At 36.1% G+C, this 27,768-nt stretch overlaps 17 non-coding genes across 17 annotated transcripts; all 17 read right to left on the bottom strand.

Moving 5' to 3' along the window:
* Positions 1-911: 911 nt before the first annotated feature.
* Positions 912-985, bottom strand: TRNAV-CAC. The gene has a single exon. It is a non-coding gene; the product is annotated as a tRNA-Val (tRNA).
* Positions 986-1,493: 508 nt separating this feature from the next.
* Positions 1,494-1,567, bottom strand: TRNAV-CAC. The gene has a single exon. It is a non-coding gene; the product is annotated as a tRNA-Val (tRNA).
* A 1,145-nt stretch (positions 1,568-2,712) lies between these two features.
* On the bottom strand, positions 2,713-2,786 carry TRNAV-CAC. The gene has a single exon. It is a non-coding gene; the product is annotated as a tRNA-Val (tRNA).
* Positions 2,787-3,330: 544 nt separating this feature from the next.
* On the bottom strand, positions 3,331-3,403 carry TRNAM-CAU. Its single transcript has one exon. It is a non-coding gene; the product is annotated as a tRNA-Met (tRNA).
* Positions 3,404-3,911: 508 nt separating this feature from the next.
* TRNAV-CAC lies at positions 3,912-3,985 on the bottom strand. The gene has a single exon. It is a non-coding gene; the product is annotated as a tRNA-Val (tRNA).
* A 527-nt stretch (positions 3,986-4,512) lies between these two features.
* On the bottom strand, positions 4,513-4,585 carry TRNAM-CAU. The gene has a single exon. It is a non-coding gene; the product is annotated as a tRNA-Met (tRNA).
* A 509-nt stretch (positions 4,586-5,094) lies between these two features.
* Positions 5,095-5,168, bottom strand: TRNAV-CAC. The gene has a single exon. It is a non-coding gene; the product is annotated as a tRNA-Val (tRNA).
* A 508-nt stretch (positions 5,169-5,676) lies between these two features.
* TRNAV-CAC lies at positions 5,677-5,750 on the bottom strand. The gene has a single exon. It is a non-coding gene; the product is annotated as a tRNA-Val (tRNA).
* A 2,889-nt stretch (positions 5,751-8,639) lies between these two features.
* TRNAM-CAU lies at positions 8,640-8,713 on the bottom strand. Its single transcript has one exon. It is a non-coding gene; the product is annotated as a tRNA-Met (tRNA).
* A 5,277-nt stretch (positions 8,714-13,990) lies between these two features.
* TRNAV-CAC lies at positions 13,991-14,064 on the bottom strand. The gene has a single exon. It is a non-coding gene; the product is annotated as a tRNA-Val (tRNA).
* Positions 14,065-14,593: 529 nt separating this feature from the next.
* Positions 14,594-14,667, bottom strand: TRNAM-CAU. The gene has a single exon. It is a non-coding gene; the product is annotated as a tRNA-Met (tRNA).
* Positions 14,668-15,800: 1,133 nt separating this feature from the next.
* Positions 15,801-15,874, bottom strand: TRNAM-CAU. The gene has a single exon. It is a non-coding gene; the product is annotated as a tRNA-Met (tRNA).
* A 1,143-nt stretch (positions 15,875-17,017) lies between these two features.
* Positions 17,018-17,091, bottom strand: TRNAM-CAU. Its single transcript has one exon. It is a non-coding gene; the product is annotated as a tRNA-Met (tRNA).
* A 540-nt stretch (positions 17,092-17,631) lies between these two features.
* Positions 17,632-17,705, bottom strand: TRNAM-CAU. Its single transcript has one exon. It is a non-coding gene; the product is annotated as a tRNA-Met (tRNA).
* Positions 17,706-19,438: 1,733 nt separating this feature from the next.
* Positions 19,439-19,511, bottom strand: TRNAV-CAC. The gene has a single exon. It is a non-coding gene; the product is annotated as a tRNA-Val (tRNA).
* A 6,028-nt stretch (positions 19,512-25,539) lies between these two features.
* On the bottom strand, positions 25,540-25,613 carry TRNAV-CAC. Its single transcript has one exon. It is a non-coding gene; the product is annotated as a tRNA-Val (tRNA).
* A 1,736-nt stretch (positions 25,614-27,349) lies between these two features.
* Positions 27,350-27,423, bottom strand: TRNAV-CAC. The gene has a single exon. It is a non-coding gene; the product is annotated as a tRNA-Val (tRNA).
* Positions 27,424-27,768: the final 345 nt, after the last annotated feature.

The raw sequence follows: 27,768 nt of genomic DNA, 5'->3' as shown, positions 1-27,768 counted from the left end.
TAAAATCTATCAAAGTATAATTAAGAAGGGAAAATACTTACCATTATAATTTGAAAACATCTCCTGGTAAAAACACAGGTGGAAAGCAAAATAACATGTTTGAGCCCAGGTTTGCACTAGGGACCACAAATGTGTTAGATTTGCGTGATAACCAACTACACCACCCAGACAACTATATTTTTTATTTTCTTTTTACTAACTAAATTAGAATGTTACGATTTTTAATTCGAGAAGTAATTAAATCCAGAGGTGTGTTTTAAAAAGTTGTCAACAAAACACTAATTTCCTTGTAAAAAAACGAAGAGTTTAGAAGCTCAATAAATTAACATGTCTAAGACCAGGTTTGAACTAGGGACCTCTAGTGTGTGAAACTATCGTGATAACCAACGATACCACCAAGACAAGTTACACTTTTTACTTTATTATTACTAATCTAATCGGAATGTTACCGTTTATAAATAGGGAATGTGATTTTTAATAATAGGGGTAATCAAATCCATACTTGTGTTTTATAAAGTTGTCAACCAAACATTAACAATTATTTTTATTCTCATTTCTAATGTGTAAACTGATGTACGAAACATACACTAAAATCTATCAAAGTATAATTAAGGAAGGAAAATACTTACCAATATAATTTTAAAACATCTCCTGGTAAAAACACAGGTGGAAAGCAAAATAACATGTTTGAGCCCAGGTTTGCACTAGGGACCACTAATGTGTTAGATTTGCGTGATAACCAACTACACCACCCAGACAACTACATTTTTTATTTTCTTTTTACTAACTAAATTAGAATGATACGATTTTTAATTCGAGAAGTAATTAAATCCAGAGGTGTGTTTAAAAAAGTTGTCAACCAAACACTAATTTCCTTGTAAAAAAACGAAGAGCTTAGAAGTAAATTAACATGTTTGAGCCCAAGTTTGAACTGGGGACCTCTAGTGTGTGAGACTAGCGTGATAACCAACTACACCACCCGAACAAGTTACAATTTGTACTTTCTTATTACTAATCTAATCGGAATGTTACCGTTTATAAATAGGGATTGTGATTTTTAATAACAGGGGTAATCAAATCCATACTTGTGTTTTATAAAGTTGTCAACCAAACACTAACTATGATTTTTATTCTCATTTCTAATGTGTAAACTGATGTACGAAACATACACTAAAATCTATCAAAGTATAATTAAGAAGGGAAAATACTTACCATTATAATTTGAAAACATCTCCTGGTAAAAACACAGGTGGAAAGCAAAATAACATGTTTGAGCCCAGGTTTGCACTAGGGACCACAAATGTGTTAGATTTGCGTGATAACCAACTACACCACCCAGACAACTATATTTTTTATTTTCTTTTTACTAACTAAATTAGAATGATACGATTTTTAATTCGAGAAGTAATTAAATCTAGAGGAGTTTTTAAAAAGTTGTCAACTAAACACTAATTTCCTTGTAAAAAAACGAAGTGCTTAGAAGCAAATTTACATGTCTGAGCCTAGGTTTAAACTAGGGATCTCTAGTGTGTGAGACTAGCGTGATAACCAACTACACCACCCAGACAAGTTACACTTTCTACTTTATTACTACTAATCTAATCGGAATGTTACCGTTTATAAATAGGTAATGTGATTTTTAATAATAGGGTTAATCAAATCCATACTTGTGTTTTATAAAGTTGTCAACCAAACACTAACTATGATTTTTATTCTCATTTCTAATGTGTAAACTCATGTACGAAACATACACTAAAATCTATCAAAGTATAATCAAGAAAGGAAAATACTTACCAATATAATTTCAAAACATCTCCTGGTAAAAACACAGGTGGAAAGCAAAATAACATGTTTGAGCCCAGGTTTGCACTAGGGACCACTAATGTGTTAGATTTGCGTGACAACCAACAACACCACCTAGATAACTACATTTTTTATTTTCTTTTTACTAACTAAATTAGAATGATACGATTTTTAATGATGCAATGAGATTTTTAATTCGAGAAGTAATTAAATCCATAGTTATGTTTTAATAAGTCGTCAACCAAACACTAATTTTCTAGAGAAAAAAGAAAAAAAAAAAAAAGAAGAGCTTAGAACCAAATTTACATATCTGAGCCCAGGTTTAAAATGGGGACCTCGAGTCTATGAGACTAGTGTGATAACCAACTACACCACCCAGACAAGCTACATTTTCTACTTTCTTATTAGAAATCTAATCGAAATGTTACGGTTTATAATTAGGGAATATGATTTTTAATTGTAGGGGTAATCAAATCCATACTTGTGTTTTATAAAGTTGTCAACCAAACACTAACTATGATTTTTATTCTCATTTCTAATGTGTAAACTCATGTACGAAACATACACTAAAATCTATCAAAGTATAATTAAGAAAGGAAAATACTTACCAATATAATTTCAAAACATCTCCTGGTAAAAACACAGGTGGAAAGCAAAATAACATGTTTGAGCCCAGGTTTGCACTAGGGACCACTAATGTGTTAGATTTGCGTGATAACCAACAACACCACCCAGACAATTACATTTTTTATTTTCTTTTTACTAACTAAATTAGAATGATACGATTTTTAATGATGGAATGAGATTTTTAATTCGAGAAGTGATTAAATCTAGAGGAGTTTTTAAAAAGTTGTCAACTAAACACTAATTTCCTTGTAAAAAAACGAAGTGCTTAGAAGCAAATTTACATGTCTGAGCCTAGGTTTAAACTAGGGATCTCTAGTGTGTGAGACTAGCGTGATAACCAACTACACCACCCAGACAAGTTACACTTTCTACTTTATTACTACTAATCTAATCGGAATGTTACCGTTTATAAATAGGTAATGTGATTTTTAATAATAGGGTTAATCAAATCCATACTTGTGTTTTATAAAGTTGTCAACCAAACACTAACTATGATTTTTATTCTCATTTCTAATGTGTAAACTCATGTACGAAACATACACTAAAATCTATCAAAGTATAATCAAGAAAGGAAAATACTTACCAATATAATTTCAAAACATCTCCTGGTAAAAACACAGGTGGAAAGCAAAATAACATGTTTGAGCCCAGGTTTGCACTAGGGACCACTAATGTGTTAGATTTGCGTGACAACCAACAACACCACCTAGATAACTACATTTTTTATTTTCTTTTTACTAACTAAATTAGAATGATACGATTTTTAATGATGCAATGAGATTTTTAATTCGAGAAGTAATTAAATCCATAGTTATGTTTTAATAAGTCGTCAACCAAACACTAATTTTCTAGTATAAAAAAAAAAAAAAAAAAAAAAAAGAGCTTAGAACCAAATTTACATGTCTGAGCCCAGGTTTGAATTAGGGACCTCCAGTCTATGAAACTAGTGTGATACCAACTACACCACCCAGACAAGCTACATTTTCTACTTTCTTATTAGAAATCTAATCGAAAAGTTACCGTTTATAATTAGGGAATTTGATTTTTAATTGTAGGGGTAATCAAATCCATACTTGTGTTTTATAAAGTTGTCAACCAAGCACTAACTATAATTTTATTCTCATTTCTAATGTGTAAACTCATGTACGAAACATACACTAAAATCCATCAAAGTATAATTAAGAAAGGAAAATACTTACCAATATAATTTCAAAACATCTCCTGGTAGAAACACAGGTGGAAAGCAAAATAACATGTTTGAGCCGAGGTTTGCACTTGGGACCACTAATGTGTTAGATTTGCGTGATAACCAACAACACCACCCAGACAACTACATTTTTTATTTTCTTTTTACTAACTAAATTTGAATGATACGATTTTTAATTGGAGAAGTAATTAAAGCCAGAGGTGTGTTTTAAAAAGTTGTCAACCAAACACTAATTTCCTTGTAAAAAAACAAAGAGCTTAAAAGTAAATTAACATGTCTGAGCCCAAGTTTGAATTGGGGACCTCAAGTGTGTGAGACTAGCGTGATAACCAACTACACCACCCAGACAAGTTACACTTTCTACTTTCTTATTACTAATCTAATCGGAATGTTACCGTTTATAAATAGGGAATGTGATTTTTAATAATAGGGTTAATCAAATCCATACTTGTGTTTTATAAAGTTGTCAACCAAACACTAACTATGATTTTTATTCTCATTTCTAATGTGTAAACTCATGTATGAAACATACACTAAAATCTATCAAAGTATAATTAAGAAAGGAAAATACTTACCAATATAATTTCAAAACATCTCCTGGTAAAAACACAGGTGGAAAGCAAAATAACATGTTTGAGCCCAGGTTTGCTCTAGGGACCACTAATGTGTTAGATTTGCGTGACAACCAACAACACCACCTAGACAACTACATTTTTCATTTTCTTTTTACTAACTAAATTAGAATGATACGATTTTTAATGATGGAATGAGATTTTTAATTCGAGAAGTAATTATATCCATAGTTATGTTTTAATAAGTCGTCAACCAAACACTAATTTTCTAGTAAAAAAAAAGAGCTTAGAACCAAATTTACATGTCTGAGCCCAGGTTTGAATTGGGGACCTCCAGTCTATGAGACTAGTGTGATACCAACTACACCACCCAGACAGGCTACATTTTCTACTTTCTTATTAGAAATCTAATCGAAATGTTACCGTTTATAATTAGGGAATTTCATTTTTAATTGTAGGGGTAATCAAATCCATACTTGTGTTTTATAAAGTTGTCAACCAAGCACCAACTATGATTTTTATTCTCATTTCTAATGTGTAAACTCATGTACGAAACATATATTAAAATCTATCAAAGTATAATTAAGAAAGGAAAATAATTACCAATATAATTTCAAAACATCTCCTGGTAAAAACACAGGTGGAAAGCAAAATAACATGTTTGAGCCCAGCTTTGCACTAGGGACCACTAATGTGTTAGATTTACGTGATAACCAACAACACCACCCAGACAACTACATTTTTTATTTTCTTTTTACTAACTAAATTAGAACGATACGATTTTTAATTCGAGAAGTAATTAAATCCCGAGGTGTGTTTTTAAAAGTTGTCAACCAAACACTAATTTCCTTGTAAAAAAACAAAGAGCTTAAAAGTAAATTAACATGTCTGAGCCCAAGTTTGAACTAGGGACCTCAAGTGTGTGAGATTAGCGTGATAACCAACTACACCACCCAGACAAGTTACACTTTCTACTTTCGAATTACTAATCTAATCGGAATGTTACCGTTTATATATAGGGAATCTGATTTTTAATAATAGGGGTAATCAAATCCATACTTGTGTTTTATAAAGTTGTCAACCAAACACTAACTATGATTTTTATTCTCATTTCTAATGTGTAAACTCATGTACGAAACATACACTAAAATCTATCAAAGTATAATTAAGAAAGGAAAATACTTACCAATATAATTTCAAAACATCTCATGGTAAAAACACAGGTGGAAAGCAAAATAACATGTTTGAGCCCAGGTTTGCACTAGGGACCACTAATGTGTTAGATTTGCGTGATAACCAACTACACCACCCAGACAACTACATTTTTTATTTTCTTTTACTAACTAAATTAGAATGATATGATTTTTAATTCGAGAAGTAATTGAATCCAATGGTGTGTTTTAAAAAGTTGTCAACCAAACACTAATTTCCTTGTAAAAAAACGAAGAGCTTAGAAGTAAATTAACATGTCTGAGCCCAGGTTTAAACTAGGGACCTCTAGTGTGTGAGACTAGCGTGATAACCAACTACAGCACCCAGACAAGTTACACTTTCTACTTTCTTATTTCTAATCTAATCGGAATGTTACCGTTTATAAATAGGGAATGTTATTTTTAATAATAGGGTTAATCAAATCCATACTTGTGTTTTATAAAGTTGTCAACCGAACACTAACTATGATTTTTATTCTCATTGCTAATGTGTAAACTCATGTACAAAACATACACTATAATCTATCAAAGTATAATTAAGAAAGGAAAATACTTACCAATATAATTTCAAAACATCTCCTGGTAAAAACACAGGTGGAAAGCAAAATAACATGTTTGAGCCCAGGTTTGCACTAGGGACCTCTAATGTGTTAGATTTGCATGACAACCAACAACACCACCTAGACAACTACATTTTCTATTTTCTTTTTTACTAACTAAATTAGAATGATACGATTTTTAATGATGGAATGAGATTTTTTATTCGAGAAGTAATTAAATCCATAGTTATGTTTTAATAAGTCATCAACCAAACACTAATTTTCTAGTAAAAAAAAAAAAAAAGAAAGAGCTTAGAACCAAATTTACATATCTGAGCCCAGGTTTGAATTGGCGACCTCCAGTCTATGAGACTAGTGTGATACCAACTACACCACCCAGACAAGCTACATTTTCTACATTCTTATTAGAAATCTAATCGAAATGTTACCGTTTATAATTAGGGAATTTGATTTTTAATTTTTGTGGTAATCAAATCCATACTTGTGTTTTATAAAGTTGTCAACCAAACACTAACTATGATTTTTATTCTCATTTCTAATGTGTAAACTGATGTACGAAACATACACTAAAATCTATCAAAGTATAATTAACAAAGGAAAATACTTACCAATATAATTTCAAAACATCTCCTGGTAAAAACACAGGTGGAAAGCAAAATAACATGTTTGAGCCCAGGTTTGCACTTGGGACCACTAATGTGTTAGATTTGCGTGATAACCAACAACACCACCCAGACAATTACATTTTTTATTTTCTTTTTACTAACTAAATTAGAATGATACGATTTTTAATGATGGAATGAGATTTTTAATTCGAGAAGTAATTAAATCCAGAGGTGTGTTTTTAAAAGTTGTCAACCAACCACTAATTTCCTTGTAAAAAAACGAAGAGCTTAGAAGTAAATTAACATGTCTAAGCCCAAGTTTGAACTGGGGATCTCTAGTGTGTGAGACTAGCAAGATAACCAACTACACAACCCAAACAAGTTACACTTTCTACTTTCTTATTACTAATCTACCCGTAATGTTACCGTTTATAAATAGGGAATGTGTTTTTTAATAATAGGGGTAATCAAATCCATACTTGTGTTTTATTGAGCTGTCAACCAAACACTAACTATGATTTTTATTCTCATTTCTAATGTGTAAACTCATGTACGAAACATACACTAAAATCTATCAAAGTATAATTAAGAAAGGAAAATACTTACCGATATAATTTTAAAACATCTCCTGGTAAAAACACAGGTGGAAAGCATAATAACATGTTTGAGGCCAGGTTTGCACTAGGGACCCCTAATGTGTTAGATCTGCGTGATAACCAACTACACCACCCAGACAACTGCATTTTTTATTTTCTTTTTACTATCTAAATTAGAATGATACTATTTTTAATTCGAGAAGTAATTAAATCCAGAGTTGTGTTTTAAAAAGTTGTCATCCAAACACTAATTTCCTTGTCAAAAAACGAAGAGCTTAGAAGTAAATTAACATGTCCGAGCCCAAGTTTGAACTGGGGACCTATAATGTATAAGACTAGTGTGATAACCAACTACAACACCCAACCAAGTTACACTTTCTACTTTCTCATTACTAATCTAATCGGAATTCTACCGTTTATAAATAGGGAATGTGATTTTTAATAATAGGGGTAATCAAATCCATACTTGTGTTTTATAAAGTTGTCAACCAAGCACTAAGTATGATTTTTATTCTCATTTCTAATGTGTAAACTCATGTACGAAACATACACTAAAATCTATCAAAGCATAATTAAGAAAGTAAAATACTTACCAATATAATTTCAAAACATCTCCTGGTAAAAACACAGGTGGAAAGCAAAATAACATGTTTGAGCCCAGGTTTGCACTAGGGACCACTAATGTGTTAGATTTGCGTGATAACCAACTACACCACCCAGACAACTACATTTTTTATTTTCTTTTTACAAACTAAATTAGAATGATACGATTTTTAATTCGAGAAGTAATTAAATCCAGCGGTGTGTTTTAAAAAGTTGTCAACCAAACACTAATTTCCTTGTAAAAAAACGAAGAGCTTAGAAGTAAATTAACATGTCTGATCCCAAGTTTGAATTGGGGACCTCCAGTCTATGAGACTAGTGTGATAACCAACTACACCACATAGACAAGCTACATTTTCTACTTTATTATTAGAAATTTAATCGAAATGTTACCATTTATAATTTGAGAATATGAGTTTTAATTGTAGGGGTAATCAAATCCATACTTGTGTTTTATAAAGTTGTCAACCAAGCACTAACTATGATTTTTATTCTCATTTCTAATGTGTAAACTCATGTACGAAACATACACTAAAATCTATCAAAGCATAATTAAGAATGGAAAATACTTACCAATATAATTTCAAAACATGTCCTGGTAAAAACACAGGTGGAAAGCAAAATAACATGTTTGAGCCTAGGTTTAAACTAGGGACCACAAATGTGTTAGATTTGCATGATAACCAACTACACCACCCAGACAACTACATTTTTTATTTTCTTTTTACTAACTAAATTAGAATGATACGATTTTTAATTCGAGAAGTAATTAAATCCAGAGGTGTGTTTTAAAAAGTTGTCATCCAAACACTAATTTCCTTGTAAAAAAACGAAGAGCTTAGAGGCAAATTTACATGTCTGAGCCCAGGTTTGAATTGGGGACCTCCAGTTTATGAGACTAGTGTGATAACCAACTACACCACACAGACAAGATACATTTTCTACTTTCTTATTAGAAATCTAATCGAACTGTTACCGTTTATAATTAGGGAATATGATTTTTAATTGTAGGGGTAATCAAATTCGTCCTTGTGTTTTATAAAGTTGTCAACCAAGCTCTAACTATGATTTTTATTCTCATTTCTAATGTGTAAACTCATGTATGAAACATACACTAAAATCTATCAAAGTATAATTAAGAAAGGAAAATACTTACCAATATAGTTTCAAAACATCTCCTGGTAAAAACACAGGTGGAAAGCAAAATAACATGTTTGAGCCCAGGTTTGCACTAGGGACCACTAATGTGTTAGATTTGCGTGATAACCAACTACACCACCCAGACAACTACATTTTTTATTTTCTTTTTACTAACTAAAATTAGAATGATACGATTTTTAATTCGAGAAGTAATTTAATCCAGAGGTGTGTTTTAAAAAGTTGTCAACCAAACACTAATTTCCTTGTAATATAACGAAGAGCTTAAAAGTAAATTATCATGCCTGAGCCCAGGTTTGAACTGGAGACCTCTAGTATGTGAGACTAGCGTGATAACCAACTAAATCACCGAGACAAGTTACACTTTCTACTTTCTTATTACTAATCTAATCGGAATGTTACCGTTTATAAATAGGGAATGTGATTTTTAATAATAGGGGTAATCAAATCCATACTTGTGTTTTATAAAGTTGTCAACCAAACACTAACTATGATTTTTATTCTCAGTTCTAATGTGTAAACTCATGTACGAAACATACACTAAAATCTATCAAAGTATAATTAAGAAAGGAAAATACTTACCAATATAATTTCAAAACATCTCCTGGTAAAAACACAGGTAGAAAGCAAAATAACATGTTTGAGCCCAGGTTTGCACTAGGGACCACTAATGTGTTAGATTTGCGTGATAACCAACAACACCACCCAGACAACTACATTTTTTATTTTCTTTTTACTAACTAAATTAGAATGATACGATTTTTAATGATGGAATGAGATTTTTAATTCGAGAAGTAATTAAATCCATAGTTATGTTTTAATAAGTCGTCAACCAAACACTAATTTTCTAGTAAAAAAAAAAAGAGCTTAGAACCAAATTTACATGTTTTAGCCCTGGTTTGAATTGGGGACCTCCAGTCTATGAGACTAGTGCGATAACCAACTACCACCCAGACAAGCTACATTTTCTACTTTCTTATTAGAAATCTAATCGAAATGTTACCATTTATAATTAGGGAATATGATTTTTAATTGTAGGGGTAATCAAATCCATATTTGTGTTTTATAAAGTTGTCAACCAAACACTAACTATGATTTTTATTCTCATTTCTATTGTGTAAACTGATGTACGAAACATACACTAAAATCTATCAAAGTATAATTAAGAAAGGAAAATACTTACCAATATAATTTGAAAACATCCCGTGGTAAAAACACAGGTGGAAAGCAAAATAACATGTTTGAGCCCAGGTTTGCACTAGGGACCACTAATGTGTTAGATTTGCGTGATAACCAACTACACCACCCAGACAACTACATTTTTTATTTTCTTTTACTAACTAAATTAGAATGATATGATTTTTAATTCGAGAAGTAATTAAATCCATTTGTGTGTTTTAAAAAGTTGTCAATTAAACACTAATTTCCTTGTAAAAAAACGAAGAGCTTAGAAGTAAATTAACATGTTTGATTGAGCCCAGGTTTGAACTGTGGACCTCTAGTGTGTGAGACTAGCGTGATGACCAACAACACCACCCAGACAAGTTACACTTTCTACTTTCTTATTACTAATCTTTTCGGAATGTTACCGTTTATAAATAGGGAATGTGATTTTTAATAATAGGGGTAATCAAATCCATACTTGTGTTTTATAAAGTTGTCAACCAAACACTAACTATGATTTTTATTCTCATTTCTAATGTGTAAACTCATGTACGAAACATACACTAAAATCTATCAAAGTATAATTAAGAAAGGAAAATACTTACCAATATAATTTCAAAACATCTCCTGGTAAAAACACAGGTGGAAAGCAAAATAACATGTTTGAGCCGAGGTTTGCACTAGGGACCACTAATGTGTTAGATTTGCGTGATAACCAACAACACCACCCAGACAACTACATTGTTTATTTTCTTTTTACTAACTAAATTAGAATGATACGATTTTTAATTGGAGAAGTAATTAAAGCCAGAGGTGTGTTTTAAAAAGTTGTCAACCAAACAGTAATTTCCTTGTAAAAAAACATAGAGCTTAAAAGTAAATTAACATGTCTGAGCCCAAATTTAAATTGGGGACCTCAAGTGTGTGAGACTAGCGTGATAACCAACTACACCACTCAGACAAGTTACACTTTCTACTTTCTTATTACTAATCTAATCGGAATGTTACCGTTTATAAATAGGGAATGTGATTTTTAATAATAGGGGTAATCAAATCCATACTTGTGTTTTATAAAGTTGTCAACCAAACACTAACTATGATTATTATTCTCGTTTCTAATGTGTAAACTCATGTACGAAACATACACTAAAATCTATCAAAGTATAATTAAGAAAGGAAAATACTTACCAATATAATTTCAAAACATCTCCTGGTAAAAACACAGGTGGAAAGCAAAATAACATGTTTGAGCCCAGGTTTGCACTAGGGACCACTAATGTGTTAGATTTGCGTGACAACCAACAACACCACCTAGACAACTACATTTTTTATTTTCTTTTTACTAACTAAATTAGAATGATACGATTTTTAATGATGGAATGAGATTTTTAATTCGAGAAGTAATTAAATCCATAGTTATGTTTTAATAAGTCGTCAACCAAATACTAATTTTCTAGTAAAAAAAAAAAAAAAAAGAGCTTAGAACCAAATTTACATGTCTAAGCCCAGGTTTGAATTGGGGACCTCCAGTCTATGAGACTAGTGTGATACCAACAACACCACCCAGACAAGCTACATTTTCTACTTTCTTATTAGAAATCTAATCGAAATGTTACCGTTTATAATTAGGGAATTTGATTTTTAATTGTAGGGGTAATCAAATCCATACTTGTGTTTTATAAAGTTGTCAACCAAGCACTAACTATGATTTTTATTCTCATTTCTAATGTGTAAACTCATGTACGAAACATACACTAAAATCTATCAAAGAATAATTAAGAAAGGAAAATAATTACCAATATATTTTCAAAACAACTCCAGGTAAAAACACAGGTGGAAAGCAAAATAACATGTTTGAGCCCAGGTTTGCACTAGGGACCACTAATGTGTTAGATTTGCGTGACAACCAACAACACCACTTAGATAACTACATTTTTATTTTCTTTTTACTAACTAAATTAGAATGATACGATTTTTAATGATGCAATGAGATTTTTAATTCGAGAAGTAATTAAATCCATAGTTATGTTTTAATAAGTCGTCAACCAAACACTAATTTTCTAGTAAAAAAAAAAATCAAAAAAAAAAAAAAAGAGCTTAGAACCAAATTTACATGTCTGAGCCCAGGTTTGAATTGGGGACCTCCAGTCTATGAAACTAGTGTGATACCAACTACACCACCTAGACAAGCTACATTTTCTACTTTCTTATTAGAAATCTAATCGAAATGTTTCCGTTTATAATTAGGGAATTTGATTTTTAATTGTAGGGGTAATCAAATTCATACTTGTGTTTTATAAAGTTGTCAACCAAGCACTAACTATGATTTTTATTCTTATTTCTAATGTGTAAACTCATGTACGAAACATACACTAAAATCTATCAAAGTATAATTAAGAAAGGAAAATACTTACCAATATAATTTCAAAACATCTCCTGGTAAAAACACAGGTGGAAAGCAAAATAACATGTTTGAGCCGAGGTTTGCACTAGGGACCACTAATGTGTTAGATTTGCGTGATAACCAACAACACCACCCAGACAACTACATTGTTTATTTTCTTTTTACTAACTAAATTAGAATGATACGATTTTTAATTCGAGAAGTAATTAAAGCCAGAGGTGTGTTTTAAAAAGTTGTCAACCAAACACTAATTTCCTTGTAAAAAAACAAAGAGCTTAAAAGTAAATTAACATGTCTGAGCCCAAGTTTAAATTGGGGACCTCAAGTGTGTGAGACTAGCGTGATAACCAACTACACCACTTAGACAAGTTACACTTTCTACTTTCTTATTACTAATCTAATCGGAATGTTACCGTTTATAAATAGGGAATGTGATTTTTAATAATAGGGTTAATCAAATCCATACTTGTGTTTTATAAAGTTGTCAACCAAACACTAACTATGATTTTTATTCTCATTTCTAATGTGTAAACTCATGTATGAAACATACACTAAAATCTATCAAAGTATAATTAAGAAAGGAAAATACTTACCAATATAATTTCAAAACATCTCCTGGTAAAAACACAGGTGGAAAGCAAAATAACATGTTTGAACCCAGGTTTGCACTAGGGACCACTAATGTGTTAGATTTGCGTGACAACCAACAACACCACCTAGACAACTACATTTTTTATTTTCTTTTTACTAACTAAATTAGAATGATACAATTTTTAATGATGGAATGAGATTTTTAATTCGAGAAGTAATTAAATCCATAGTTATGTTTTAATAAGTCGTCAACCAAACACTAATTTTCTAGTAAAAAAAAAAAAAAGAGCTTAGAACCAAATTTACATGTCTGAGCCCAGGTTTGAATTGGGGACCTCCAGTCTATGAGACTAGTGTGATACCAACAACACCACCCAGACAAGCTACATTTTCTACTTTCTTATTAGAAATCTAATTGAAATGTTACCGTTTATTATTAGGGAATTTGATTTTTAATTGTAGGGGTAATCAAATCCATACTTGTGTTTTATAAAGTTGTCAACCAAGCACTAACTATGATTTTTATTTTCATTTCTAATGTGTAAACTCATGTACGAAGCATACACTAAAATCTATCAAAGTATAATTAAAAAAGGAAAATACTTACCAATATAATTTTAAAACATCTCCTGGTAAAAGCACAGGTGGAAAGCAAAATAACATGTTTGAGCCCAGGTTTGCACTAGGGACCACAAATGTGTTAGATTTGCGTGATAACCAACAACACCACCCACACAACTACATTTTTTATTTTCTTTTTACTAACTAGATTAGAATGATACGGTTTTTAATTCGAGAAGTAATTAAATCCAGAGGTGTGTTTTAAAAAGTTGTCAACCAAACACTAATATCCTTGTAAAAAAACGAAGAGCTTAGAAGTAAATTAACATGTCTGAACCCAGGTTTGAACTGGGGACCTCTAGTGTGTGAGACTAGCATGATAACCAACTACACCACCCAGACAAGTTACGCTTTATACTTTCTTATTACTAATCTAATCGGAATGTTACCGTTTATAAATAGGGAATGTGATTTTTAATAATAGGGGTAATCAAATCCATACTTGTGTTTTATAAAGTTGTCAACCAAACACTAACTATGATTATTATTCTCGTTTCTAATGTGTAAACTCATGTACGAAACATACACTAAAATCTATCAAAGTATAATTAAGAAAGGAAAATACTTACCAATATAATTTCAAAACATCTCCTGGTAAAAACACAGGTGGAAAGAAAAATAACATGTTTGAGCCCAGGTTTGCACTAGGGACCACTAATGTGTTAGATTTGCGTGATAACCAACAACACCACCCAGACAACTACATTTTTTATTTTCTTTTTAATAACAAATTTAGAGTGATACGATTTTTAATGATGGAATGAGATTTTTAATTCGAGAAGTAATTAAATCCAGAGGTGTGTTTTAAGAAGTTGTCAACTAAACACTAATTTCTTTGTAAAAAAACGAAAAGCTTAGAAGCAAATTTACATGTCTGAGCCCAGGTTTGAATTAGGGACCACCAGTCTATGAGACTAGTGTGATAACCAACTACACCACACAGACAAGCTACATTTTCTACTTTCTTATTAGAAATCTAATCGAAATGTTACCGTTTATAATTAGGAAATATGATTTTTAATTGTAGGGGTAATCAAATCCATACTTGTGTTTTATAAAGTTGTCAACCAAGCACTAACTATGATTTTTATTCTCATTTCTAATGTGTAAAGTCATGTACGAAACATACACTAAAATCTATCAAAGTATAATTAAGAAAGGAAAATACTTACCAATATAATTTCAAAACATCTCCTGGTAAAAACACAGGTGGAAAGCAAAATAACATGTTTGAGCCCAGGTTTGCACTAGGGACCACTAATGTGTTAGATTTGCGTGATAACCAACCACACCACCCAGACAACTACATTTTTTATTTTCTTTTTACTAACTAAATTAGAATGATACGATTTTTAATTATGGAATGAGATTTTTAATTCGAGAAGTAATTAAATCTAGAGGTGTGTTTTAAAAAGTTGTCAACTAAACACTAATTTCCTTGTAAAAAAACGAAGAGCTTAGAAGCAAATTTACATGTTTGAGACCTGGTTTGAATTGGGAACCTCCAGTCTATGAGACTAGTGTGATAACCAACTACACCACACAGACAAGCTACATTTTCTACTTTCTTATTAGAAATCTAATTGAAATATTACCGTTTATAATTAGGGAATTTGATTTTTAATTGTAGGGGTAATCAAATCCATACTTGTGTTTTATAAAGTTGTCAACCAAGCACTAACTATGATTTTTATTCTCATTTCTAATGTGTAAACTGATGTTCGAAACATACACTAAAATCTATCAAAGTATAATTAAGAAAGGAAAATACTTACCAATATAATTTCAAAACATCCCCTGGTAAAAACACAGGTGGAAAGCAAAATAACATGTTTGAGCCGAGGTTTGCACTAGGGACCACTAATGTGTTAGATTTGCGTGATAACCAACAACACCACCCAGACAACTACATTTTTTATTTTCTTTTTACTAACTAAATTAGAATGATACGATTTTTAATGATGGAATGAGATTTTTAATTCAAGGAGTAATTAAATCCAGAGGTGTGTTTTAAAAAGTTGTCAACTAAACACTAATTTCTTTGTAAAAAAAACGAAGAGCTTAGAAACAAATTTACATGTCTGAGCCCAGGTTTGAATTGGGGACCACCAGTCTATGAGACTAGTGTGATAACCAACTACACCACACAGACAAGCTACATTTTCTACTTTCTTATTAGAAATCTAATCGAAATGTAACCGTGTATAATTAGGAAATATGATTTTTAATTGAAGGGGTAATCAAATCCATACTTGTGTTTTATAAAGTTGTCAACCAAGCACTAACTATGATTTTTATTCTCATTTCTAATGTGTAAACTGATGTACGAAACATACACTAAAATCCATCAAAGTATAATTAAGAAAGGAAAATACTTACCAATATAATTTCAAAACATCTCCTGGTAAAAACACAGGTGAAAAGCAAAATAACATGTTTGAGCCCAGGTTTGCACTAGGGACCACTAATGTGTTAGATTTGCGTGATAACCAACAACACCACCCAGACAACTACATTTTTTATTTTCTTTTTACTAACTAAATTAGAATGATACGATTTTTAATGATGGAATGAGATTTTTAATTCGAGAAGTAATTAAATCCAGAGGTGTGTTTTAAAAAGTTGTCAACTAAACACTAATTTCCTTGTAAAAAAACAAAGAGCTTAGAAGCAAATTTACATGTCTGAGCCCTGGTTTGAATTGGGGACCTCCAGTCTATGAGACTAGTGTGATAACCAACTACACCACACAGACAAGATACATTTTCTACTTTCTTATTAGAAATCTAATTGAAATATTACCGTTTATAATTAGGGAATTTGATTTTGAATTTTAGGGGTAATCAAATCCATACTTGTGCTTTATAAAGTTGTCAACCAAACACTAACAATGATTTTTATTCTCATTTCTAATGTGTAAACTGATGTTCGACACATACACTAAAATCTATCAAAGTATAATTAAGAAAGGAAAATACTTACCAATATAATTTCAAAACATCTCCTGGTAAAAACACAGGTGGAAAGCAAAATAACATGTTTGAGCCCAGGTTTGCACTAGGGACCACTAATGTGTTAGATTTGCGTGATAACCAACTACACCACCCAGACAACTACATTTTTTATTTTCAACCATCCAGACAACTACATTTTTTATTTTCTTTTTACTAACTAAATTAGAATGATACGATTTTTAATTCGAGAAGTAATTAAATCCAGAGGTGTGCTTTAAAAAGTTGTCAACCAATCACTAATTTCATTGTAAAAAAGCGAAGAGCTTAGAAGCAAATTTACATGTCTGGGCCCAGGTTTGAATTGGGGACCACCAGTCTATGAGACTAGTGTCATAACCAACTAGACCACACAGACAAGCTACATTTTCTACTTTCTTATTAGAAATCTGATCGAAATGTTACCGTTTATAATTAAGGAATTTGATTTTTAATTGTAGGGGTAATCAAATCCATACTTGTGTTTTATAAAGTTGTCAACCAAGCACTAACAATGATTTTTATTCTCATTTCTAATGTGTAAACTCATGTACGAAACATACACCAAAATCCATCAAAGTATAATTAAGAAAGGAAAATACTTACCAATATAATTTCAAAACATCTCCTGGTAAAAACACAGGTTGAAAGCAAAATAACATGTTTGAGCCCAGGTTTGCACTAGGGACCACTAATGTGTTAGATTTGCGTGATAACCAACTACACCACCCAGACAACTACATTTTTTATTTTCAACCATCCAGACAACTACATTTTTTATTTTCTTTTTACTAACTAAATTAGAATGATACGATTTTTAATTCAAGAAGTAATTAAATCCAGAGGTGTGCTTTAAAAAGTTGTCAACCAATCACTAATTTCATTGTAAAAAAGCGAAGAGCTTAGAAGCAAATTTACATGTCTGAGCCCAGGTTTGAATTGGGGACCACCAGTCTATGAGACTAGTGTCATAACCAACTAGACCACACAGACAAGCTACATTTTTTGCTTTCTTATTAGAAATCTGATCGAAATGTTACCGTTTATAATTAGGCAATATGATTTTTAATTGAAGGGGTAATCAAATCCATACTTGTGTTTTATAAAGTTGTCAACCAAGCACTAACTATGATTTTTATTCTCATTTCTAATGTGTAAACTAATGTACGAAACATACACTAAAATCCATCAAAGTATAATTAAGAAAGGAAAATACTTAACAATATAATTTCAAAACATCTCCTGGTAAAAACACAGGTGGAAAGCAAAATAACATGTTTGAGCTCAGGTTTGCACTAGGGACCACTAATGTGTTAGATTTGCGTGATAACCAACAACACCACCCAGACAACTACATTTTTTATTTTCTTTTTACTAACTAAATTAGAATGATAAGATTTTTAATGATGGAATGAGATTTTTAATTCGAGAAGTAATTAAATCCAGAGGTGTGTTTTAAAAAGTTGTCAACTAAACACTAATTTCCTTGTACAAAAACGAAGAGCTTAGAAGCAAATTTACATGTCTGACCCCAAGTTTGAATTGGGGACCTCCAGTCTATGAGACTAGTGTGATAACCAACTACACCACAGAGACAAGCTACATTTTCTACTTTCTTATTAGAAATCTAATCGAAATGTTACCGTTTATAATTAAGGAATTTGATTTTTAATTGTAGGGGTAATCAAATCCATACTTGTGTTTTATAAAGTTGTCAACCAAGCACTAACAATGATTTTTATTCTCATTTCTAATGTGTAAACTCATGTACGAAACATACACCAAAATCCATCAAAGTATAATTAAGAAAGGAAAATACTTACCAATATAATTTCAAAACATCTCCTGGTAAAAACACAGGTGGAAAGCAAAATAACATGTTTGAGCCCAGGTTTGCACTAGGGACCACTAATGTGTTAGATTTGCATGATAACCAACTACACCACCCAGACAACTACATTTTTTATTTTCAACCATCCAGACAACTACATTTTTTATTTTCTTTTTACTAACTAAATTAGAATGATACGATTTTTAATTCGAGAAGTAATTAAATCTAGAGGTGTGCTTTAAAAAGTTGTCAACCAATCACTAATTTCTTTGTAAAAAAACGAAGAAAATTGAGCTTAGAAGCAAATTTACATGTCTGAGCCCAGGTTTAAATTGGGGACCACCAGTCTATGAGACTAGTGTGATAACCAACTAGACCACACAGACAAGCTACATTTTCTACTTTCTTATTAGAAATCTGACCGAAATGTTACCGTTTATAATTAGGCAATATGATTTTTAATTGAAGGGGTAATCAAATCCATACTTGTGTTTTATAAAGTTGTCAACCAAGCACTAACTATGATTTTTATTCTCATTTCTAATGTGTAAACTGATGTACGAAACATACACTAAAATCCATCAAAGTATAATTAAGAAAGGAAATTACTTACCAATATAATTTCAAAACATCTCCTGGTAAAAACACAGGTGGAAAGCAAAATAACATGTTTGAGCCCAGGTTTGCACTAGGGACCACTAATGTGTTAGATTTGCGTGATAACCAACTACACCACCCAGACAACTACATTTTTTATTTACTTTTTATTAACTAAATTAGAATGATACAATTTTTAATTCGAGAAGTAATTAAATCCAGAGGTGTGTTTTAAAAAGTTGTCAACCAAACAGTAATTTCATTGTAAAAAAACGAAGAGCTTAGAAGTAAATTAACATGTCTGAGCCCAGGTTTGACTTGGGACCTCTAATGTGTGAGACTAGCGTGATAACCAACTACACCACCCAAACAAGTTACACTTTCTACTTTCTTATTACTAATCTAATCGGAATGTTACCGGTTATAAGTAGGGAATGTGATTTTTAATAATAGGGGTAATCAAATCCATACTTGTGTTTTATAAAGTTGTCAACCAAACACTAACTATGATTTTTATTCTCATTTCTAATGTGTAGACTCATGTACGAAACATACACTAAAATCTATCAAAATATAATTAAGAAAGGAAAATTCTTAGTGATGGATTTAATTCCCCGGGGTAGCCCGAATTATTAAACCCGGATAAGTATACGTACGAAATAAATAATACGACACAGAGATATAATAAGGTCGCAGGGACCGTAGGTCGCCGGGACCGTATATTGTATTAATTATCGCTAATAAGCTATTACAAGGCTTGATTAGGACAATAAAGCTAGAAGATAGCAATTCAGGAATCTATTGTGTTGTATGTCGTGTCCCTGTTTAGGACAAGAGGGAGGCTTTTTATATCAGCTTAAACCCCGCAACCGCAGCCCTAGGATCGGGGTTAGTTGGATCGGTCCGCGTTGACCGCGTCCCCTCCGGGACCGGGTCCAAGGCGGACTGACTCGGCACGGCCGAGCTGGGCACGTGCCGAGCTCGGCCTAGCCGAGTCCACCATGAACCGGCTCGGCAGTGGCCGAGTCCATGGTGGTGGGCTCGGGTGCACCGAACCCATCTGTGGCCGACTCGGCCCAAGGCCGAGATGCCTTGGGCCGACTCGGCCACAGCCCAATTGACTGGGCCGAGGGGCTTCTCGGGTCCGTCTCTCCGGGTCGGTTCGATCCGGGTCCAATATATCCATCACGAGTCCCCCACTCTCTTTGTTGTGATAAGTCGACAACGATAGAGAGTAGACACCTTGCGAGCCGACTCCTGCGCGATTGTCCCGAGTTGATAATTAGCCGACCTCCTGTGGCCGAGCTCACCATGACCGAGGCTCCTTGGGCCGAGCACGGGGCCCAACCACTGTGCCCCGGGTCTACTCCATACTTCCTTGTTCCGCTTTCCCGGGTCGGTTTGCTCAAATCATAATATATCCATCATGAGCGAGACTTCTTCTCTTTCGCATTCCTCTTTGACCGACTTTGGTGTGATCCCATCGCAATCGGGACTTCTTCTCTTCCGCAATAACACTAACAAGTCTTGGACTCCCTGGAATCGTGTATGAGACTTTGATTTCTGAGTTCACTTTTGGGCGAGCTCATGAGGTAGTCGTCCTCTTCTTGGGTGAGCTCATGAGGTAGCCCCTCTTGGGCCGAGGTGCCTTGTGTCGAGGCGTCTTGGGCCAAGGTTCGTTAATGAAGGAGAGTAAACACGAGTCGCACTCCATGGGTCCGAGCCCCACACGGCCGACCCCAACACGGCCGACCCCAACGTGACCGACCCCAACGTGGCCGACCCCTCAACGTGGCCGACCCCTCAACGTGGCCGACCCCTCAACGTGGCCGACCCCAACATGGTCGACCCCAACGTGACCGACCCCTCAACGTGGCCGACCCCAACGTGGCCGACCCCAACGTGACCGACCCCAACGTGGCCGACCCCCCAACGTGGCCGACCCCAACGTGACCGACCCCAACGTGGCCGACCCCAACCTCAAGGATTAGACTTGATAGCGGCTTGATTAGCATCGTCCCTTCTTTATCATATGGGTTCCGTCTTCTGCTCCACAACTTTGTACTTTTCCTAACATGCCTCTCCTCTCGGAGGTAGGCACATTTGTGTCTCTCCTCCGGGAGGTCGGCACATTTTATGTCTCCCCTCCTGGAGGTGGGCACATTTTATGACTCCCCTCCGGGAGGTGGGCATATTTTATGTCTCCCCTCCGGGAGGTGGGCAAATCTTATGGCCCCCTCCGGGAGGTGTGTCCTTTTGTACCTTGCTTCGATAAGCATGATTCTCCTCCCGGAGTTGGGCACATCTTATGCTCTTGCTTCCGAGAGGTGGGCACACCTTACGCTCTTGCCTCCAGGAGGTGGGCATACTCTATGCTCTTGCTTCTGGGAGGTGGGCACACCTTATCCTCTTGCTTCCGGGAGGTGGGCACATTGTATTGACTTGGCGTTTTGAATGGACAATCAGCTCTCCCTTATTGATTCAATTTTATTTTTTTTTTAGCACAATGCCTTATGTTAACCGCTTGAGCCTAGTCCTCTTGGACTAAGCCACCGGGCTCCTCCGTCGGGGTTGGTACGCGAGGTCGGACCTCGTGCCCCCTTAGGGTACGTTACCCGCATGAGCCAAGTCCTGCCGGACTAAGCCATCGGACTCTCCCGTCGGGGTTGGTACGCGAGGTCGGACCTCGTGCCCCCTTAGGGTGTGCAAGCCGCTTGGGCCGAGTCCTGCCGGACTAAGCCATTGGACTCTCCCATCGGGGTTGGTATCCCCTTAGGGTGCGCAAGCCGCTTGGGCCGAGTCCTGCCGGACTGAGCCACCGAGTTCTTCCGTCGGAGTTGGTACGCGAGGTTGGACCTCGTGCCCCCTTAGGGTATGTTTCCCGCATGAGCCAAGTCCTGCTGGACTAAGCCATCGGACTCTCCCGTCGGGGTTGGTACGCGAAGTCGGACCTCGTGCCTCCTTAGGGTACGCAAGCTGCTTGGGCCGAGTCTTGCCGGACTAAGCCACCGAGCTCTTCCGTCGGGGTTGGTACGCGAGGTCGGACCTCGTGCCCCCTTAGGGTACGTTACCCGCATGAGCCAAGTCCTGCCGGACTAAGCCATCGGACTCTCCCGTCGGGGTTGGTACGCGAGGTCGGACCTCGTGCCCCCTTAGGGTGTGCAAGCCGCTTGGGCCGAGTCCTGCCGGACTAAGCCACCGAGCTCTTCCGTCGGGGTTGGACCTCGTGCCCCCTTAGGGTATGTTACCCGCATGAGCCTAGTCCTCCTGGACTAAGCCACCGGGCTCCTCCGTCAGGGTTAGTACGCGAGGTCGGACCTCGTGCCCCTTAGGGTATGTTACTCGCATGAGCCAAGTCCTGCCGGACTAAGCCATTGGACTCTCCCGTCGGGGTTGGTACGCGAGGTTGGACCTCGTTCCCCCTTAGGGTATGTTACCCGCATGAGCCTAGTCCTCCTGGACTAAGCCACCGGGCTCCTCCGTCGGGGTTGGTACGCGAGGTCGGACCTCGTTCCCCTTAGGGTACGCTTGGGGAGGTCGGGTGAGTACTCGATTTTTACAACATCGATGGAGGGAATTGAAACATCGTTGGAGGGGACGCTCCACCTCTTAAAACGTTGTAGGATGAGACGTCCCACCTCTTGGAACATCATTTAAGAGGATGGACCACCTCTTGCCACATCTTTGGAGGGGACGCTCTACTTCTTAAAACATCGTTGGAGGAGACGTTCCACCTCTTGAAACATCATTGGAGAGGACGAACAACCTCTTGAAACATCATTGGAGAGGACAGACGACCTCTTGAAACATCGTTAGAGATGACGGATCACCTCTTGCAACATCTTTGGAGGGGATGCTCCACCTCTTAAAACATCACTGGAGGGGACGGACCTCCCGGTGGACCGGGCAAGTCCCTTTGTGGACCTCCTCTATGACTGACACCTAATGTAGCAAGGTGTCATTGGAGGACTTCTTGTAACGGGGAACTATGTAGGTTCTCCCCACCGGCTTGGCTTCTACCTTGTCAAGGGGCAAGCAACCCATAACATGTTCTTCCGTTAGGTAGTGAGTGGGGCGTCCCCCATGTACTACCGTTAGGTAAATGCCAAGATCGGGGGCGGCACGCACGACTGCAACCATGGGTTAATAAGAACATATGTCAATATTTGAGCTCCTGGGGTTCGGCTATCACGCCCGCTTGGGAGGGGCGGGGTAAATGTAGGCACCCCTCGAGAGACGTCGGGGCCAAGCAAGAGGGCTCGGACACCTCTTTAGAGCCCCTCAACGGGGTGGGTCAACAAGGTGGTAGCTTGTTGGGGCGCGAACATCCCCTCCGGGAGCTCGTTCATTCGCTTACTGAGCTGCTCGACCTCTTCACGATTGGTGCTTGGAGCTCGACCATTTGTTTCCCGACCTCTCAGCTCGGGAGGCCTACTCGCGTCGCGGCGGAGCTTGGGGCCCGCGGCTTGGCGACCTTCGGGGACATGATTTCGGACACCTCTTTGGAGCCCCTCAACAGGGTGGGTCAACAAGGTGGTAGCTTGTTGGGGCGCGACCATCCCCTCCGGGAGCTCGTTCATTCGCTTACAGAGCTGCTCGACCTCTTCGCGGTTGGTGCTTGGAGCTTGACCATTTGTTTCCCGACCTCTCAGCTCGGGAAGCGTACTCGCGTCGCGGCGAAGCTCGGGGCCCGCGGCTTGGCGAACTTCGGGGACATGATTCCTCCGCTTGTAGTGCGTTAGGGGTTGGCGTTGGGCCCAACCTATCTCGGGCCAAATGGGAGGTGGAGGCGGGGTCGGCGTCCTTTGTGTGGCCTCCAGACCGTCGTGCGCACCTCCTTGGGGACCCTCTGTGAGGTGAGCCAAAGTCGTAGACGATTGCTAAAGGGTAACCGCCGCCTCCTGTAGCGGGGCGAGATTTGGAGGAGGGGCGATGGAAGCTGGCACCCCACCACTGCGGTATGGTTGTTGAGGTGATCTCTCAAGTCCCCTGACCTGGTGGATGCGGCCGGTTGGAGGCTGGGGCCCCGTTGGGGCCGTTCCCGGTTGCGGCGAGCTGGGTGCCACGGGAACCGTTGGTGTGGTCGAGAGTTGGATCTCGACCTTGTCATGGTAGCTGGTCGCGGTGGACCACTGAATACACGCTTGAGCTGGTACAGCAGCTCTCAACAAGAGCACCAATGATGGATTTAATTCCCCGGGGGTAGCCCGAATTATTATACCCGGATAAGTATACGTACGAAATAAATAATACGACGCAGAGATATAATAAGGTCGTAGGGACCGTATATTGTATTAATTATCGCTAATAAGCTATTACAAGGCATGATTAGGACAATAAAGCTAGAAGATAGCAATTCAGGAATCTATTGTGTTGTGTGTCGTGTCCCTGTTTAGGACAAGAGGGAGGCTTTTCATATCAGCTTAAACCCCCCAACCGCACCCCTAGGATCGGGGTTAGTTGGATCGGTCCGCGTTGACCGCGTCCCCTCCGGGACCGGGTCCAAGGCAGACCGACTCGGCACGGCCGAGCTAGGCACGTGCCGAGCTCGGCCTAGCCGAGTCCACCATGGACCGGCTCGGCAGTGGCCGAGTCCATGGTGGTGGGCTCGGGTGCACCGAGCCCATCTGTGGCCGACTCGGCCCAAGGCCGAGATGCCTTGGGCCGACTCGGCCACGGCCCAATTGACTGGGCCGAGGGGCTTCTCGGGTCCGTCTCTCCGGGTCGGTTCGATCCGGGTCCAATATATCCATCACTTACCAATATAATTTTAAAACATCTCCTGGTAAAAATGCAGGTGCAAAGCAAAATAACATGTTTGAGGCCAGGTTTGCAATAGGGAATGTGATAACCAACTACACCACCCAGACAAGCTACACTTTCTACTTTCTTATTACTAATCAAATCATAATGTTACCGTTTATAAATAGGGAATGTGATTTTTAGTAAGATGGGAAATCAAATCCATACTTGTGTTTTATAAAGTTGTCAACCAAACACTAACTATGATTTTTATTCTCATTTCGAATGTGTAAACTCATGTACGAAACATACACTAAAATCTAACAAAATATAATTAAGAAAGGAAAATACTTACCAATATAATTTCAAAACATCTCCTGGTAAAAACGCGGGTGGAAAGCAAAATAACATGTTTGAGCCCAGATTTGCACTAGGGACCACTAATATGTTAGATTTGCATGATAACCAACAACACCACCCAGACAACTACATTTTTTATTTTCTTTTTACTAATTAAATTAGAATGATACAATTTTTAATTATGGAATGAGATTTTTAATTCTAGAAGCAATTAAATCCAGAGGTGTGTTTTAAAAAGTTGTCAACCAAACACTAATTTCCTTGTAAAAATACGAAGAGCTTAAAAGTAAATTAACTTGCCTAAGCACAAGTTTGAACTGGGAACCTCTAGTGTGTGAGACTAGCGTGATAACCAACTACACCACCCAGACAAGTTACACTTTTTACTTTTTATTACAAATCTAATCGGAATGTTACGGTTTATAAATAGGGAATGTGATTTTTAATAATAGGGGTAATCAAATCGATACTTGTGTTTTATAAAGTTGTCAACCAAACACTAACTATGATTTTTATTCTCATTTCTAATGTGTAAACTCATGTACGAAACATACACTAAAATCTAACAAAATATAATTAAGAAAGGAAAATACTTACCAATATAATTTCAAAACATCTCCTGGTAAAAACGCAGGTGGAAAGCAAAATAACATGTTTGAGCCCAGATTTGCACTAGGGACCACTAATATGTTAGATTTGCATGATAACCAACAACACCACCCAGACAACTACATTTTTTATTTTCTTTTTACTAATTAAATAAGAATGATAAAATTTTTAATTATGGAATGAGATTTTAATTCAAGAAGCAATTAAATCCAGAGGTGTGTTTTAAAAAGTTGTCAATCAAACACTAATTTCGTTGTAAAAATACGAAGAGCTTAGAAGTAAATTAACATGCCTAAGTGAAGGTTTGAACTGGGAACCTCTAGCGTGTGAGACTAGCGTGATAACCAACTACACCACCAAGACAAGTTACACATTCTACTTTTTATTACAAATCTAATCGGAATGTTACCGTTTATAAATAGGGAATGTGATTTTTAATAATAGGGGTAATCAAATCGATACTTGTGTTTTATAAAGTTGTCAACCAAACACTAACTATGATTTTTATTCTCATTTCTAATTTGTAAACTCATGTACGAAACATACACTAAAATCTATCAAAGTATAATTAAGAAAGGAAAATACTTACCAATATAATTTCAAAACATCTCCTGGTAAAAACGCAGGTGGAAAGCAAAATAACATGTTTGAGCCCAGATTTGCACTAGGGACCACTAATATGTTAGATTTGCATGATAACCAACAACACCACCCAGACAACTACATTTTTTATTTTCTTTTTACTAATTAAATAAGAATGATAAAATTTTTAATTATGGAATGAGATTTTAATTCAAGAAGCAATTAAATCCAGAGGTGTGTTTTAAAAAGTTGTCAATCAAACACTAATTTCGTTGTAAAAATACGAAGAGCTTAGAAGTAAATTAACATGCCTAAGTGAAGGTTTGAACTGGGAACCTCTAGCGTGTGAGACTAGCGTGATAACCAACTACACCACCAAGACAAGTTACACTTTCTACTTTTTATTACAAATCTAATCGGAATGTTACCGTTTATAAATAGGGAATGTGATTTTTAATAATAGGGGTAATCAAATCGATACTTGTGTTTTTTAAAGTTGTCAACCAAACACTAACTATGATTTTTATTCTCATTTCTAATTTGTAAACTCATGTACGAAACATACACTAAAATCTATCAAAGTATAATTAAGAAAGGAAAATACTTACCAATATAATTTCAAAACATCTCCTGGTAAAAACACAGGTGGAAAACAAAATAACATGTTTGAGCCCAGGTTTGCACTAGGGACCATTAATGTGTTAGATTTGCGTGATAAACAACTACACCACCCAGACAACTACATTTTTTGTTTTCTTTTTACTAACTAAATTAGAATGATACGATTTTTAATTATGGAATGAGATTTTTAATTCGAGAAGTAATTAAATCCAGAGGTGTGCTTTAAAAAGTTGTCAACCAAACACTAATTTCCTTGGAAAAAAACGAAGAGCTTAGAAGTAAATTAACATGTCTATGTTTGAACCCAAGTTTCAACTGGGGACCTCTAGTGTGTGAGACTAGCATGATAACCAACTACACCACCCAGACAAGCTACACTTTCTACTTTCTTATTACTAATCTAATCGGAATGTTACCGTTTATAATTAGGGAATGTGATTTTTAGTAAGAGGGGTAATCAAATCCATACTTGTGTTTTATAAAGTTGTCAACCAAACACTAACTATGATTTTTATTCTCATTTCTAATGTGTAAACTTTTGTACGAAACATACACTAAAATCTAACAAAATATAATTAAGAAAGTAAAATACTTACCAATATAATTTCAAAACATCTCCTGGTAAAAACGCAGGTGGAAAGCAAAATAACATGTTTGATCCCAGGTTTGCACTAGGGACCACTAATATGTTAGATTTGCATGATAACCAACAAC

This window comes from Ipomoea nil, unplaced genomic scaffold (genome assembly GCF_001879475.1).
Source record: "Ipomoea nil cultivar Tokyo-kokei standard unplaced genomic scaffold, Asagao_1.1 scaffold3100, whole genome shotgun sequence".
NCBI classification, from domain to species: domain Eukaryota; kingdom Viridiplantae; phylum Streptophyta; class Magnoliopsida; order Solanales; family Convolvulaceae; genus Ipomoea; species Ipomoea nil.
This window is presented reverse-complemented; position numbering and strand designations above follow the sequence as displayed.